At 43.5% G+C, this 14442-nt stretch overlaps 1 long non-coding RNA gene across 1 annotated transcript in view; it reads right to left on the bottom strand.

Annotated features, from left to right (window-relative positions):
- The window catches only part of LOC140387226 (uncharacterized), a 46392-nt gene that overhangs the window by 12722 nt on the left and 19228 nt on the right, over window positions 1-14442 (bottom strand). The window contains exon 2 of the long non-coding RNA XR_011933789.1: window positions 11176-11202. This is a non-coding gene — a long non-coding RNA (uncharacterized lncRNA). The remainder of the gene's footprint in view (window positions 1-11175; window positions 11203-14442) is intronic.

Genomic DNA, 14442 nt, shown 5'->3' with positions numbered 1-14442 from the left:
AAATAAAATAATGTTCCAAGGCCTGAAGCTATTCACTCTGCTCAGGAGGTCAGATTCCTGTTTATGAAATTGTAAGATACACTCCCATCAAACCTTTCCCCAATAAAATAAAGCATCAGCTTTAAGATGGTTTCATTTTTCACCTTTTCACTTTCCATTAAGAAATATTGACAGTGAACATATTATTTATTAACAAAACAAAACTCGCAAATATTTATAATAGCATAGTCGATTTTAGTTTTTCTTCCTCCACCGAAACTGCTTCTTTTCATCACTTTCATGACAAAGTATCGGCTATGACGTTTTTGTCATCCTGCCACCTGTATTCTTTTTAAATGAAATGGCTGTAACAATAAACTCCATCGAAACACCCTTCCATTGTTATCCGGAATCGCTCCAAAAACGTCAATGGATTATGATCAGTATATTTCATTGTGTCAGATGGATTGCTGGTCACATAAATGTGAAAATGTTGCAAAGCCAGCACCAAGCTCAAAGCCTCCTTCGCAATTATTGAATACTTCTGGTGCGTCTTTAATTTCTTCGAAAAGTAACAAAGAGGCCGCTCTAGTCCTTCGTCGTCATCTTGACGAAGCACCGCACCTACGCCCACATCACTCGCATCAACAGCAAATTTGAATAGTTTTGTAAAATTTGGGATGGCTAACAAAGGAGCAGTGGTTAAAACAGCCTTCAGGCTGTCAGATGCCCGTTGGCACTCCGCTATGCACTTAAACTTGCTCTGCTTCTTTCGCAAGTCCGTCAGCTGAGCGATCACACTGCTAAATTCTGGCACAAATTTCCGATAAATTCCACTCATGCCAAGAAATCGCATTATTTCCCTTCGTGTCAAGAGTACTGGAAATTCCCCAAGAACGGTTGTTTTCACACCCCATGGGACCATTCAAACCTGTCCGATTGTTTGGCCACGGAAAGTGACTTGGGCTTTTCCAAATTCACTTTTAGCTCGGTTTACCACCATATCCTCGTCCTGAAGTTGATCGAATAACTCCATCAAAAGCTTTAAATGTTCTTTCCATGTCTCACTGAAAATTACCAGATCGTCGATGTATACCGCACAGTTGCGTAATTCTAAAACAACTTTGTTTGTTAACTGTTGAATTGTGGCTGGAATGTTTTTCGTGCCAAAGGGCATAACTTTGAATTGGTATGTACCACCTGGAGTCACAAAAGCTGAGACTTCCTTCGCTCTGTCAGATCAAGGTACCTGCCAGTAACCATTAAGTAAATCCAGTTTGGAAATAAAAGTTGATTGTCCCATTTTCTCAATGCAATCGTCCAAGCGTGGAAGAGGATAAGAGACCGGTTTTGTAACAGCATTAATCTTTCTGTCGTCCACACACAATCGCTGGGTGCTGTCCGCTGCAATCAACTTCAATTATGACAGCTTAAACATACTTTCAATTTATTTGTTACCCTGTGCTAATTTTAAAGGGTTAACTCTATATAGATGCTATTTAATTGGAACAGCATTTCATACTTCCACATCATGCAAAGTGGGAACGAGGGAAGGGGCTGTATTGGACCTGGTATTGGGGAATGAGCACGGTCAGCTGGTATTTGTTTCAGCAGGGGAGCATTTCGGGAACAGTGACCACAATTCAGTAAGTTTTAAAGTGCTGGTGGACAAGGATAAGAGTGGTCCTAGGGTGAAATTGGGGGAAGGCTAATTATAACAATATTAGGCGTGAACTCAAGAACCTAGATTGGAGGCGGATGTTATGAGGGTAAATCAACATCTGACATGTGGGAGGCGTTCAAGTGTCAGTTGAAAGGAATTCAGGACCGGCATATTCCTGTGGGGAAGAAGGATAAATACGGCAATTTTCGGGAACCTTGGATAACGAGAGATATTGTAGGCCGCGTCAAAAAGAACAATGAGGCATTTGTCAGGACTAAAAGGCTGGGAACAGACGAAGCCTGTGTGGAATATAAGGAAAGTAGGAAGGAACTTAAGCAAGGAGTCAGGAGAGCTAGAAGGGGTCACGAAAAGTCATTGGCAAATAGGGTTAAGGAAAATCCCAAGGCTTTTTACATAAAAAGCAAGAGGGTAGCCTGGGAAAGGGTTGGCTCACTGATGGAAAGGCAAGGGAATCTATGATTCTATGAAGCCAGAGGGAATGGGCGAGGTGCTAAATGAATACTTTGCAGCAGTATTCACCAAAGACAAGGACTTGGTAGATTCTGAGTCTGGAGAAGGGTGTGTAGATAGCCTGGGTCACTTTGAGATCCCAAAAGACGAGGTGTTGGGCGTCTTGAAAAATATTAAGGTAGATAAGTCCCCAGGGCCTGATGGGATATACCCCAGAATACTGAAGGAGGCTAGAGAGGAATTTGCTGAGGCCTTGGCAGAAATCTTTGGATTGTCACTGTCTTCAGGTGATATCCCGGAGGACTGGAGAATAGCCAATGTTGTTCCTCTGCTTAAGAACGGTAGCAAGGATGATCCGGAGAACTACAGGCCGGTGAGCCTTACGTCAGTGGTAGTGAAATTACTGGAGAGAATTCTTCGAGACAGGATCTACTCCCATTTGGAAGCAAATGGACGTATTAGTGAGAGGCAGCATGGTTTTGTGAAGGGGAGGTCGTGTCACTAACATGATACAGTTTTTCGAGGAGGTCACAACGATGATTGATGCAGGTATGGCAGTGGATGTTGTCTATATAGACTTCAGTAAGGCCTTTGACAAGGTCCCTCATTATAGACTTTTACAAAAGGTGAAGTCACACGGGATCAGGGGTGAGCTGGCAAGGTGGATACAGAACTGGCTATGTCATAGAAGGCAGAGAGTAGCAATGGAAGGATGCTTTTCTAATTGGAGGGCTGTGACTAGTGGTGTTCCGCAGGGATCAGTGCTGGGACCTTTGCTGTTTGTAGTATACATAAATGATTTGGAGGAAAATGTAACTGGTCTGATTAGTACGTTTGCAGACGACACAAAGTTTGGTGGAATTGCGGATAGCGATGAGGACTGTCAGAGGATACAGCAGGATTTAGATTGTTTGGAGACTTGAGCGGAGTGATGGCAGATGGAGTTTAATCCGGACAAATGTGAGGTAATGCATTTTGCAAGGTCGAATGCAAGTAGGGAATATACAGTGAATGGCAGAACCCTCAAGAGTATTGAAAGTCAGAGAGATCGAGGTGTACAGGTCCACAGGTCACTGAAAGCGTGAAGAAGGTAGAGAAGGTAGTCCACAGGTGGAGAAGGTAGTCAAGAAGTCATACGGCATGCTTGCCTTCATTGGCCGGGGCATTGGTATAAGAAAGGGCAAGTCATGTTGTCGCTGTATAGAACTTTAGTTAGGCCACACTTGGAATAAAGTGTTCAATTCTGGTCTCCACATTACCGGAAAGATGTGGAGGCTTTAGAGAGTGTGCAGAAGAGATTTACCAGAATGTTGCCTGGTATGGAGGTCATTAGCTATGAGGAGCGCTTGAATAAACTCGGGTTGTTCTCACTGGAACGACGGAGGTTGAGGGGCGACCTGATAGAAGTCTACAAAATTATGAGGGGCATAGACAGAGTGGATAGTCAGAGGCTTTTTCCCAGGTCGAGGGGTAAATTAACAGGGGGCATAGGTTTAAGGTGCGAGAGGCAAGGTTTAGAGAAGATGTACGAGGCAAGTTTTGGACGGAGAGGGTAGTGGGTGCCTGGAACTCGCTACCGGAGGAGGTGGTGGAAACAGGGACGATAGTGACATTTAAGGGGCATCTTGACAAATACATGAATAGGATAGGAATAGAGGGATACGGACCCAGGAAGTGTAGAAGATTGTTGTTTAGTCGGGCAGCATGGTCGGCACGGGCTTGGAGTGCCGAAGGGGCTGGTCCTGTGCTGTACTTTTCTTTGTTCTTTGTTCATAGTCATTTTAGTACTTCCAAACGTATCTCCACAAACTTGCCCATGTGATATCAGTAACTCTTCCAGGTCAGTTCATTTTTCCTCTGCAAGGTAATTCAACAATGTATCCGAATTTTTAAGAACATCCTCGTTTTCAATTTAATTTGAGGAACATCAAATTCAAAATCATCTGGATTCGGTTCCGCGCTTTCAGTGAGAATGATTGAAATCTCCTCCTTTTGCTCTTCTTCCTTTTCAAAGCACCTTTTAAGCATATTCACTAGACACACGTGGTGAGTTTTCCTTCTATCTGGTGTTCCTACCACATAATTCACCTCATTTAATTTCCTTTCAATGTGATAAGGTTCACAAAACCTTGCCTTCATCGGTTCACATACCACTGGTCACAAAACTAAAACGTTATCTCCACTGGCAAAACTACGAAATTTGGCTTTCCTGTTCGCAACCCGTTTCATCACATTTTGCGCAAACTTTAAATGTTGCCCAACCAATTCCCTTGCTCTATTCAACCGTTCCCTAAAATTTGGCACGTAATGTAAGTTCCGACTGCACAGTCGTCAACTTTTCCTGAATCAATTTTAGTGGTCCTCTTGTCCTTAATCAATTTAAGTGGTCCTCTTAACTGATGACCAAAAATTTGTTCAAAAGGACTGAATTTGGTTCACTCATTAGGAGCATCCCTAATTGCAGATAATACGAATGGAATTCCTTTATCCCAATCCACTGGATAATCTTGACAATAAGCCCTCAACATTGCCTTTAATGTCTGATGCCACCTTTCTGTCACTCTCTGTGCTATTCTGAATGAATCGCAGTTGATTTAAATTGTTTTATTCCGAAGCTGGCCATAACTTCTTTCAATAACCTTGAGGTAAAATTTGATCATTGATCCTATTTTATTTCTGTGGGTAGTCCATATCGAGTAAAGAAGAAATTAAGTAACTCCTCTACAATCTTTTTAGCTGTAATATTACGTACTGGAATGGCCTCTGGAAACCCAGTAGCCGGATCCATTATAGTCAAAAGATTTTGATCCCCACTTTTCATTTTAGGAAGCGGCCATACGCAATCAATTAGGACCCTTCCAGAAGGTTCCTTAAATGCTGGAAAGGGTATTAAGGGCGTTAGCTTTATCATTGCTTGAGGTTTTCCTATCACTTGACATGTGTGATATGATCGAAACATTTTCACTACATGTTTATGTCGTCTAGGCCAATAAAAATGCTTTTGGACGGGAGCTTGAATTTTCCTTACTCCCAATTGATCACCCACTGGTGCCTCGTGGGCAACTGGCAACACCTCCTTTCTACACCATACAAGCAATACTACTTGATGGTGCTCTGCCCACTTTTCATCCGCCTGCATATGTAAAGGCCTCCATTTTCTATTCAAGACATCACTTTTAGGGCAGCACCGTGGTGCAGTTAGTAGCACTGCTGCCTCACGGCGCAGAGGTCCCACTTTCGATCTCGACTCTGAGTTACTGTCAGTGTGGAGTTTGCACATTCTTCCCGTGTTTGCGTGGCTTTAGCCACCACAACCAAAAGATGTGCAGTTTAGGTGGGTCTCCCACTCTAAATTGCCCCTTAATTGGGAAAAATGAATTGGATAATCTAAATGTATTCAAAAAAAGACATCACTTATACGGGAATAACATTCTGGTATACACTCAGATTGCTCCTCCGTGTATGCTTTTTGATACATCCGTTTTATTTCTATATCTTTCTGATGTAACTCCGCCAATTGTCCTGAACTAACAATTTCCGCCTCATCCTCCATCTGTTCTTGTCCTCTTCCAACAATCTGATCAAAAAACGTTTCTGATAATTGAACAACTTTATCTTCACACTTTTGATTTCTCCTCTTGTCTTAACCTTTGACTTTGCGACCTTGTTGCTACAGAATTCGGAAAAAATCCCAGGGTATTCGTCCTTCAACACTTCAGTTGTTTGATTTTCCACAGGCTTATCAACCACAGTAGGCATCACTCCCACCTCCGATCCAGCTTTATCATTGCCCAAGATAAACTGTATTCCTGGACAAGATAGTTTCTCTATCAGTCCTAATACAACTTCAACACTCTTCTCTGGACTTTCCATCCTCACCTGATATCATGGAACACCAATCTTCTGACCCTGAATTCCACATGTTACCACCTTTTCTAGCAATATTCCCCCGATCTACATAACTCCTCATCTCTTAACATCAAAGATTGACTATCTCCCGTATCTCTTAAAATTCTCATCCTGGTACACATGAGTGAACTTTCCCAGTGCAAGTACATTCTTTAACGAGATCTGTAACCTTCTTGCCAATCACCTTTTGATCAGGTTGTACAATCTTTTGCACCTCCTTCGCTTCACTTGGTTTTTCCTTTAGCACTTTAACAATCGCCACTGACGTATCCTTTCTTAAAATCACATCAGCCTCCCCAGTGCTTTTTCAATCACCAACACTATGACTTTACATGGCCTCGTTTATTACAGTGAAAACATTTGAAAATGTTCATTTCTCTTCCACCCTCCTGGATTTCTTTTCTAATCTGACGTACACTCTACTTATTTTCTCCTATCAGTCTACCACTTGAGTATTTCTGTTTTTCCAAGTTTCTTTCCCTAACAGGCTGAAACTGCTGTCGGTAACCAAACTTTGATTGATGGACTAATTCATAATCATCTGCCACTTCTGCTGCTAACCTCGCAGTTTTAACACCCTGCTCTTCCTCATTAGTTCTCACTTCATCAGGAATAACATTTTGAATCTTCTCCAAAAGGAACATTTCTCTAGAGCGTCATACATTTCGTCTATTTTCAAAGCCCTTATCCACCTATTAAAATTACCCTGTTTGATCTTTTCAATCTCCATATATGTGTGTCCACGTTCTTTCCTTACATTTCTAAACATCTGTGTGCAGGCTTCAGACACTAGTTCATATGCACCTAAGATGGATTTTGTCACCTCCTCATACGTCCCAGATACCTCCACTGGCAGTGATGCAAACATTTAACTAGCCCCATCTTGCATCTTTGTTGGAATCAGTCATAATCACATGTCCTGTGGCCATTTCATTTGTGTCGCCACCTCCTCAAATAAATGAAAAAGCTTCTACCTCCTTCTCATGAAATCTTGGCAATGCCTGGACATATTTAAATAGAACATAGAACATTACACTGCAGTAGTGGCCCTTCGACCCTCGATGTTGCGCCGCCCTGTGAAACCAAGCTAAAGCCCATCTACACTATTCCGTTATCGTCCATATGTCTATCCAATGACCATTTCAATGCCCTTAGTGTTGGCGAGTCCACTACTGTTGCAGGCAGGGTATTCCACGCCCTTACTACACTCTGAGTAAAGAACCTACCTCTGGCATCTGTCCTATATCTATCTCCCCTCAATTTAAAGCTATGTCCCCTCGTGCTAGACATCACTATCCGAGGAAAAAGGCTCTCACTGTCCACCCTGTCCAATCCTGTGATCATCTTGTATGCCTCAATTAAGTCACCTCTTAACCTTGTTCTCTCTAACGAAAACAGGCTCAAGTCCCTCAGCCTTTCCTCATAAGATCTTCCCTCCATACCAGGCAACATTCTGGTAAATCTCCTCTGCACCATTTCCAATGCTGCGACCAGAATTGCACGCAATACTCCAAATCCGGCCGCACCAGAATTTTGTACAGCTACAACATGACCTCACGGTTCCGAAACTCAATCCCTCTGCCAATAAAAGCTAACACACCATAGCCCTTCTTAACAACCCGCTCAACCTCGGTGGCAACTTTCAGGGGCCTATGTACATGAACACCGAGATCTCTCTGCTCATCCACACTGCCAAGAATCTTACCATTAGCCCACTACTCTGTCTTCCTGTTATTCCTTCCAAAATGAATTACCTCACCCTTTTCTGCATTAAACTACATTTGCCACCTCACAGACCAGCGCTGCAGCTTATCTATGTCCCTCTGTAACTTGGAACATCCTTCCTCGCTCTCCACAACTCCACCGACTTTAGTGTCATCTGCAAATTTACTCACCCATCCTTCTACGCCCTCCTCCAGGTCATTTATAAAAATGACAAACAGCAGTGGCCGCAAAACAGATCCTTGTGGTACACCACCAGCAACTGGACTCCAGTCTGAACATTTCCCATCAACCACCACCCTTTGTCTTCTTCCAGCTAGCCAATTTCTGATCCAAACTGTTAAACCACCCTGAATCCCATGCCTTCGTATTTTCTGCAGTAGCCTCCTGTGGGGAATAGATCCCCACCATTCGTTCGAATATGACGCTCTTTCTGTTTATCGTAATCACTATCCTCAAACTGTTTCCCTTTACCTCCGCCAAATTTAACTAACTTTCAAGTCTCATGGACATTTTCTGAAGTTCAAACTCTCTCTTTTTCTTTTTCCTCTATCTCTTTTTCCGTTTCCTCTCTCTGTTTCTCTTGTTGTTCTGCTGGGGCTACTCTTTCTGTTTGCCACATTTCGTATTCAAGCTTCTTTAATTCATTGTCATGTTCCAGATGTTTAAACTGTAACCGAATTTATGCCATTTCTAATGAGTCAGACACTATCTGAGGCAATTTTAAATACTCAGCTACCTCTGTAATTACCTTTTCCTTTCGTGTGCTGCCAGGTAACGGGAACTGCAATGTTTCTGCCAAATCTAAAAGTATTTTTTAGTCTCTGTTCGTAACGTACTGCGTGTGACCTTTTCCACCCCCAACAACATCCGAGTCTCTGAAAGCGCTATTGTCCACAACACACTCCCTACTGAAACTGGAATTCTACACTTGAAAAGCAAATACAACCTTGCTCTCCCCTCACTGTCTTCAAGTTCACAAAGCCAACCCAATCACGAAAGATAGCGTTTTCTCCCACGAGCCCCGAATTTATTATGGGCCAGCGTTTAGCAACATGAAACTATATTATGGAGTTCACCTGACCCACAATTTTAAGTAGAGTGAGTTTATGGAGAGCACAAGAGCCCACTTTACAGTTGTGATTGAACACAGAACGAAAAGCATTTTTAAACAAAAGCAATGCTTATTCTATGAATTCAGTTACACTTTCCAAACACGCAGTAAACAGTTTATCAACTACCAAACCTGATAAACCCCAAAAAGATACAGTACACTCTCGGTAACTCGTAGTAAATTCCTTAACAGCATCCACCAGTTAAACCCTTTCCAAATAAAGACAGCAGGTTTAAATTCACTGCAGAAACAGGTATTACTTTGAAATCATCAATGAGCTTGAAGAGATAAAGACCAATACACATATCTGCTTGGTTCAGTTGCAGCTCTCCAACTCTGAAAACGAAACTCAACACACTGCAGCTGCCAGTTCAAAACGAACGCAAACATACAGATTTACATTCCAGTTCCACCCACACAATGACATCAGTACAGCAATTTGATAAACACCCATTTCATAAAGATACACTCCCATGCCAATTTTATTTTATTTTAATTTGCTAAACGATCTGTTTGAGATGCTCGCAGAAAGTTGCTTTCCACTGCACCTCGGTACACGTGACAATAAAGAAACCGAATCCAACAAATCTTACAGCTTCTTGGTGTTAAGTGTAAAACAGTTGTAAATGGAAAATGAATTAGCTCCCTTATTTGAAACATTAAGGGAGGTAATTCATTCACCCATACCTTCATAGTCCAGTCCCAATGTCCTTTTGAGTGAATTATCATCAAAGCGTGTTTACAAGTGACAGTCTCAAGATGCAGCCATGGAAAAATACAACACTACTTATTTGGTTATCAGATTGCTGGGCAGGAATTCGTCACCAAAACTATCACATAATTGTTTATATTGAAGGGATTAACTGTTGTCAACCATCTTTATCATCTGAAGCTACCCTGGTTCCCCAACGTCATATCTTACACGGGGTGTGCGGGGCATGCAAAGCATCCGCTGGGAAAATCCCCATGAAGCTCCACGTGAGTGGCAATTGTGCAGAATGGCCTACATCCACTTGACCATTACGCTGTGTTGGGCACCATTCGACAAATTAATTTAGCTCCCTAATTTCAGATGTTTCTTTCCGCTGTTACCTTGATAGAGACTCTAAATAAGTTAGAAAAAAATACACTCATTATTTCAGATGCAGTATCAGATAAAGAAAGACATTTTCCAGCACGGTCTGGCACACAAACCGACGATCACCAATGGTCTCCAAAACTATCACCACCGCTGATAACTCAGGGGAAATCCCACCTAAACCACCCCTGCCGATCTGACAGGGTAAACCTGCAACCTTCCTCCCATGCACACTCAGGTCCGAACCGCGGACCTCACCCTTTTACAGTTTAGACCACTGCACCCACAACCCCACTTTCCCGCATCGCCTTAAACCCTCGAATCTCACTCCCTGTCCGACTGAGGGATGCCCGCTTCATCAATTCTCCAACTTACCGAGACCTTTGTCCCCGTATGACCCGTCGACCCATAGCATCCGGTCCCGGTCCTCGGCAGCCGCCCTCCCAGTCCGACATGCACGCCGCCGCCTCCCAGTCTGGCACCAGTCTGCGACCCGATGCGACTCCCGCCTCTCACGGGCAGACGCACGATCATTCCCCGGTCTCCCAATTCGAACCCCGCCTTACTGGTATGACGTCGGTCCCTTCTGTACCCCACCATTGTTTTGTCTCCCCGACACCGACCTTGGCTCATACGCCTCACTCTCGCCCTCACCGCGTCTCCAGCTCAGTCCCTCACACCCAACCCGTGAGGCATCCCTCGTCATTGCACCTCTATTTCACGTCCACCGGGTCTCCCCTGCTGTTCGCCCCCCGCCCGTTCGTCTATCAGATCTCCAATCTCCACTACCTGTCAAACTTACTTTTTCCCTTTAAATTCTCCGTTCTGTCTCTTCAGTCTCTTACGGCAGCGAATGCCGTAAACGGACTGTCTGTTGTCTCTGTGCCACTGTTCCACCACAGCTATGAAACCTTCCAAGCAGTCAGGTGCATACGATGCTGCGCCTGTCTCACCCAATAGGAAAGACAAAGACTGACCGAAAGAGGGGCTTTGAAATTCCACGACAGAATCTCGTTGAAACGTTATTTTCTTCTCATTCTAAATATCGAACTATTCGGGGAAATTAAGCCTATCTGACCGTCATGAGTGCAGAAATAAACTCAAACGTAAAAGAAATGCAAATGAGCGTCTAATGGAAGTCAGATATTTTGGGTGCATTTGCGGAGCTATCGTCGGTTCTGCACAGCCACCAAACGTGCCATGTCTACCTAGCAACCAGGAAGCAATGTCAACATGTACCTAGCTTTTTTTCTTTAAACACAGCATCTGTGAGGGAGAAAGTTAACCAATTCAATAAGAAACCAAATACTTTCCAGGGAATACGAAAGACATCGTGTGATTTTGTTATTCTTTAATAATGTCTTAAACTTGACTTGCAACAACCTGAATTACACCTTTCGTGGTTAAAAGATGACACAATTGCAGCGGCGGTACATCTGGGTAAACACTGATTGCAGCATAAGTGGACTGAAACGTAGAATCCAAAAGCGTAGCGACAGGAGCAATTCTGAGAGATTTGTTTGGAGAATAAGCGCATGAATAGTGGAATTAATGTGGAGCAAAAACACTTCAACGATATTTCTCACGTCTAAAAATCTAACAGAATGAACACCAGCAAACAGCTCAGGAGAGATTTCAACAACGGAAGAATGCGGTTTCTTCTAAGACTTTCTATTCGCTAATCACCATATTAAAGTACGAAGTCTTACAACACCAGGTTAAAGTCCAACAGGTTTGTTTCGTTGTCACTAGTGACATCGAAACAAACCTGTTAGGACTTTAACCTGGTGTTGTAAGACTTCGTACTGTGCTCACCCCAGTCCAACGCCGGCATCTCCACATCATCACCATATTAAATGCAGACGAGCATTTGGAATCCTGCCGTCAAAATGCCTGCTCCATATCAGATAATGCCGAGGTTTCTAAAGTGCAAGCGTTGATTTCGGGCTGTCGCTGGTTCAATGTCGAAGGAGGTCTCCGGCCAGCATTTGTGAGGTTGATGACTACGTGCATATTCAGTTTCTAATCGCACTAAAACCGCAGAACGAGAACTTGGATGTGGCAGTGTGAATATGTAACAATCACATGGACGTAAATCAGGGGGAATCCTTGTAGTGCTGAAATTTCAACCAACTGATAGGCAGCATGTGTTGCCCGGCAAACGTAATGATAGAAGAATCCTAAAAAGTTGTGGGAAATGGGGATAGCGGATTCAATTTTCGGAGAATGCACGTTCCACCCTCCAATGTGAAACTTTGTCTGACTTGATGGTGCGTTGTGGATGGCAAGTAGTGAGAAGTGTTCATTTTCAAAAGGTGTATTAAACGGTGAACAGGAACGCAATGCAGCACTAGTTCATTTTATGTGAAAAGTATGGTTAACGTTTGGGTTATTTGATATTCTGTGGAAGACATTTAAATTATATTTCAGAATACACAGAAAGGACACATTCTAATGAGAACGAAATATCCCAACGGTGGTTCATCATCTCTGATTAACCAGAAAGGTTACATAGGAAATTATCTTAAAAAGACCATATATTCACGTAAGGTTGAGGCCAGAAGATTGGGAATAATACAAAGAACATCGCAGAACGGCAAAATTATTAATAGGAAGAAATAAATAAAGTACGCGGAAAAGCGGTCCAATAATAAAGCAACGGAGAGCGACAGTTTCTATGCACGTTTAATCTGAAGTTAGTTGGCAAAGCTAACATTAGCCTTCTCAAAAGTGTGTTTGACGAATTTGCAGTTCAAAGTAGAGAGAGAGCAGGTGAAGTAAATAGGTTTTTACCATCGGTCATCCCTACAGAGGCAAGGACAGCCTCCCGGATTTTGCTGGAAGTCAGGAAATGGAATGGAGGGAGAAACGCGGTAAAATATAATCGCCAATGACGTGACATTAATGCAAGTTATTGGGGAAGCGGCCTGCATATCCGTGATCCGGATGCACCTCACCTTAAGGTTTTGAAAAAAATCGCTCATGAGATAGAGCATGAATTGTTTTAATTTTCGAAAATTCTCTATATTAGGTGAACGTTCCATGAGATTGGAAGGTAGCAAATGTAACACTTTTATTCAAAAAGGGAGGGAGACAGAAAACCATAGGCGACCTACCCTCAAATCAATAATCGAGGAAATTTTAGAAGCCATTCTTAAAGATGTTGTTGATGCACACTCGGAATCAATTCACTGAGTGCTGAATTTGGTGCTTTTTGAGTGCGATAGTGAGAGTTTGGTGACCGAGGGAGTATAAGGCTTCATTTTTATCTAAAGTTTAGTCTTTCTTTTATTTAGTTAATTAACTTAAAAGTTGCTGTTTGGTTTAGAAGAAGGTGAATTTTCAATCAGCTTTAAACAGGCTTCTACTTCTTGGCACTTGCAGCTGGAGCTTGTTAATTAGTTAATTGGATTAGGCCAGTTTTTCAGAGGCTAGATTCACAGTACAAAAGTGATCCCCTACAGTGCAGACTTTGTTTGCACTGAGTGCTGAATTTGGTGCTTTTTGAGTGCGATAGTGAGAGTTTGGTGACCGAGGGAGTGCTGAATTTGGTGCTTTTTGAGTGCGATAGTGCGAGTTTGGTGACCGAGGGAGTTAGGTGAGGAGGGAGTAAGGTGCTCCTTTCATTTTGTTTCCGACATTTCCGCAAAGAGTGCGAAGAGAGCCAGGAGTTTACAGGAAGTGTAGCTGACTGGGAGCAGAGTCGGAGGGCGGAGATCTAGTTAGTCCACACAGCAGATATATTCTGTAAGGTAAGAGGGGATGAGGCTAGGACAGTTACATGCTCCTCCTGTAGGATGTGGGTGGTGAGGGATACCACCGGTGTCCCCACTGACTATACCTGCGGGAAGTGCACCCAACTTCAGCTCCTCAAAGACCGTGTTAGGGAACTGGAGCTGAAGTTGGATGAACTTCGGATCATCCGGGAGGCAGAGGGGGTGATTGAGAAGAGTTACAGGGAGGTAACCACACCCAAGGTACAGGACAAGAATAGCTGGTTTACAGTCAGGGGGAAAAAAACAAACAGGCAGACAGTGCAGGGATCCCTCGTGGCCGTTCCCCTTCAAAACAAGTATACCGTTTTGGATGCTGTTGGGGGGGATGACCTACCGGGGGAAGGCCCTAGCGGCCAGGTCTCTGGCACTGAGTCTGACTCTGGGGCTCAGAAGGGAAGGGGGGAGAATAGAAAAGCAATAGTTGTAGGAGATTCAATGGTTAGGGGAATAGATAGGAGATTCTGTGGTCGCGAGCGAGACGCCCGGAAGGTATGTTGCCTCCCGGGTGCCAGGGCCAGGGATGTCTCGGATCGTGTCTTCAGGATACTTAAGGGGGAGGGGGAGCAGCCAGAAGTCGTGCTGCACATTGGTACCAACGACATAGGTAGGAAAAGGGGTGTGGAGGTAATAAACAAGTTTAGGGAGTTAGGCTGGAAGTTGAAAGCCAGGACAGACAGAGTTGTCATCTCTGGTTTGTTGCCGGTGCCACGTGATAGCGAGGCTAGGAATA

This window comes from Scyliorhinus torazame, chromosome 12 (assembly GCF_047496885.1).
Source record: "Scyliorhinus torazame isolate Kashiwa2021f chromosome 12, sScyTor2.1, whole genome shotgun sequence".
In the NCBI taxonomy this organism is placed as follows: Eukaryota; Metazoa; Chordata; class Chondrichthyes; order Carcharhiniformes; family Scyliorhinidae; genus Scyliorhinus; species Scyliorhinus torazame.
This window is presented reverse-complemented; position numbering and strand designations above follow the sequence as displayed.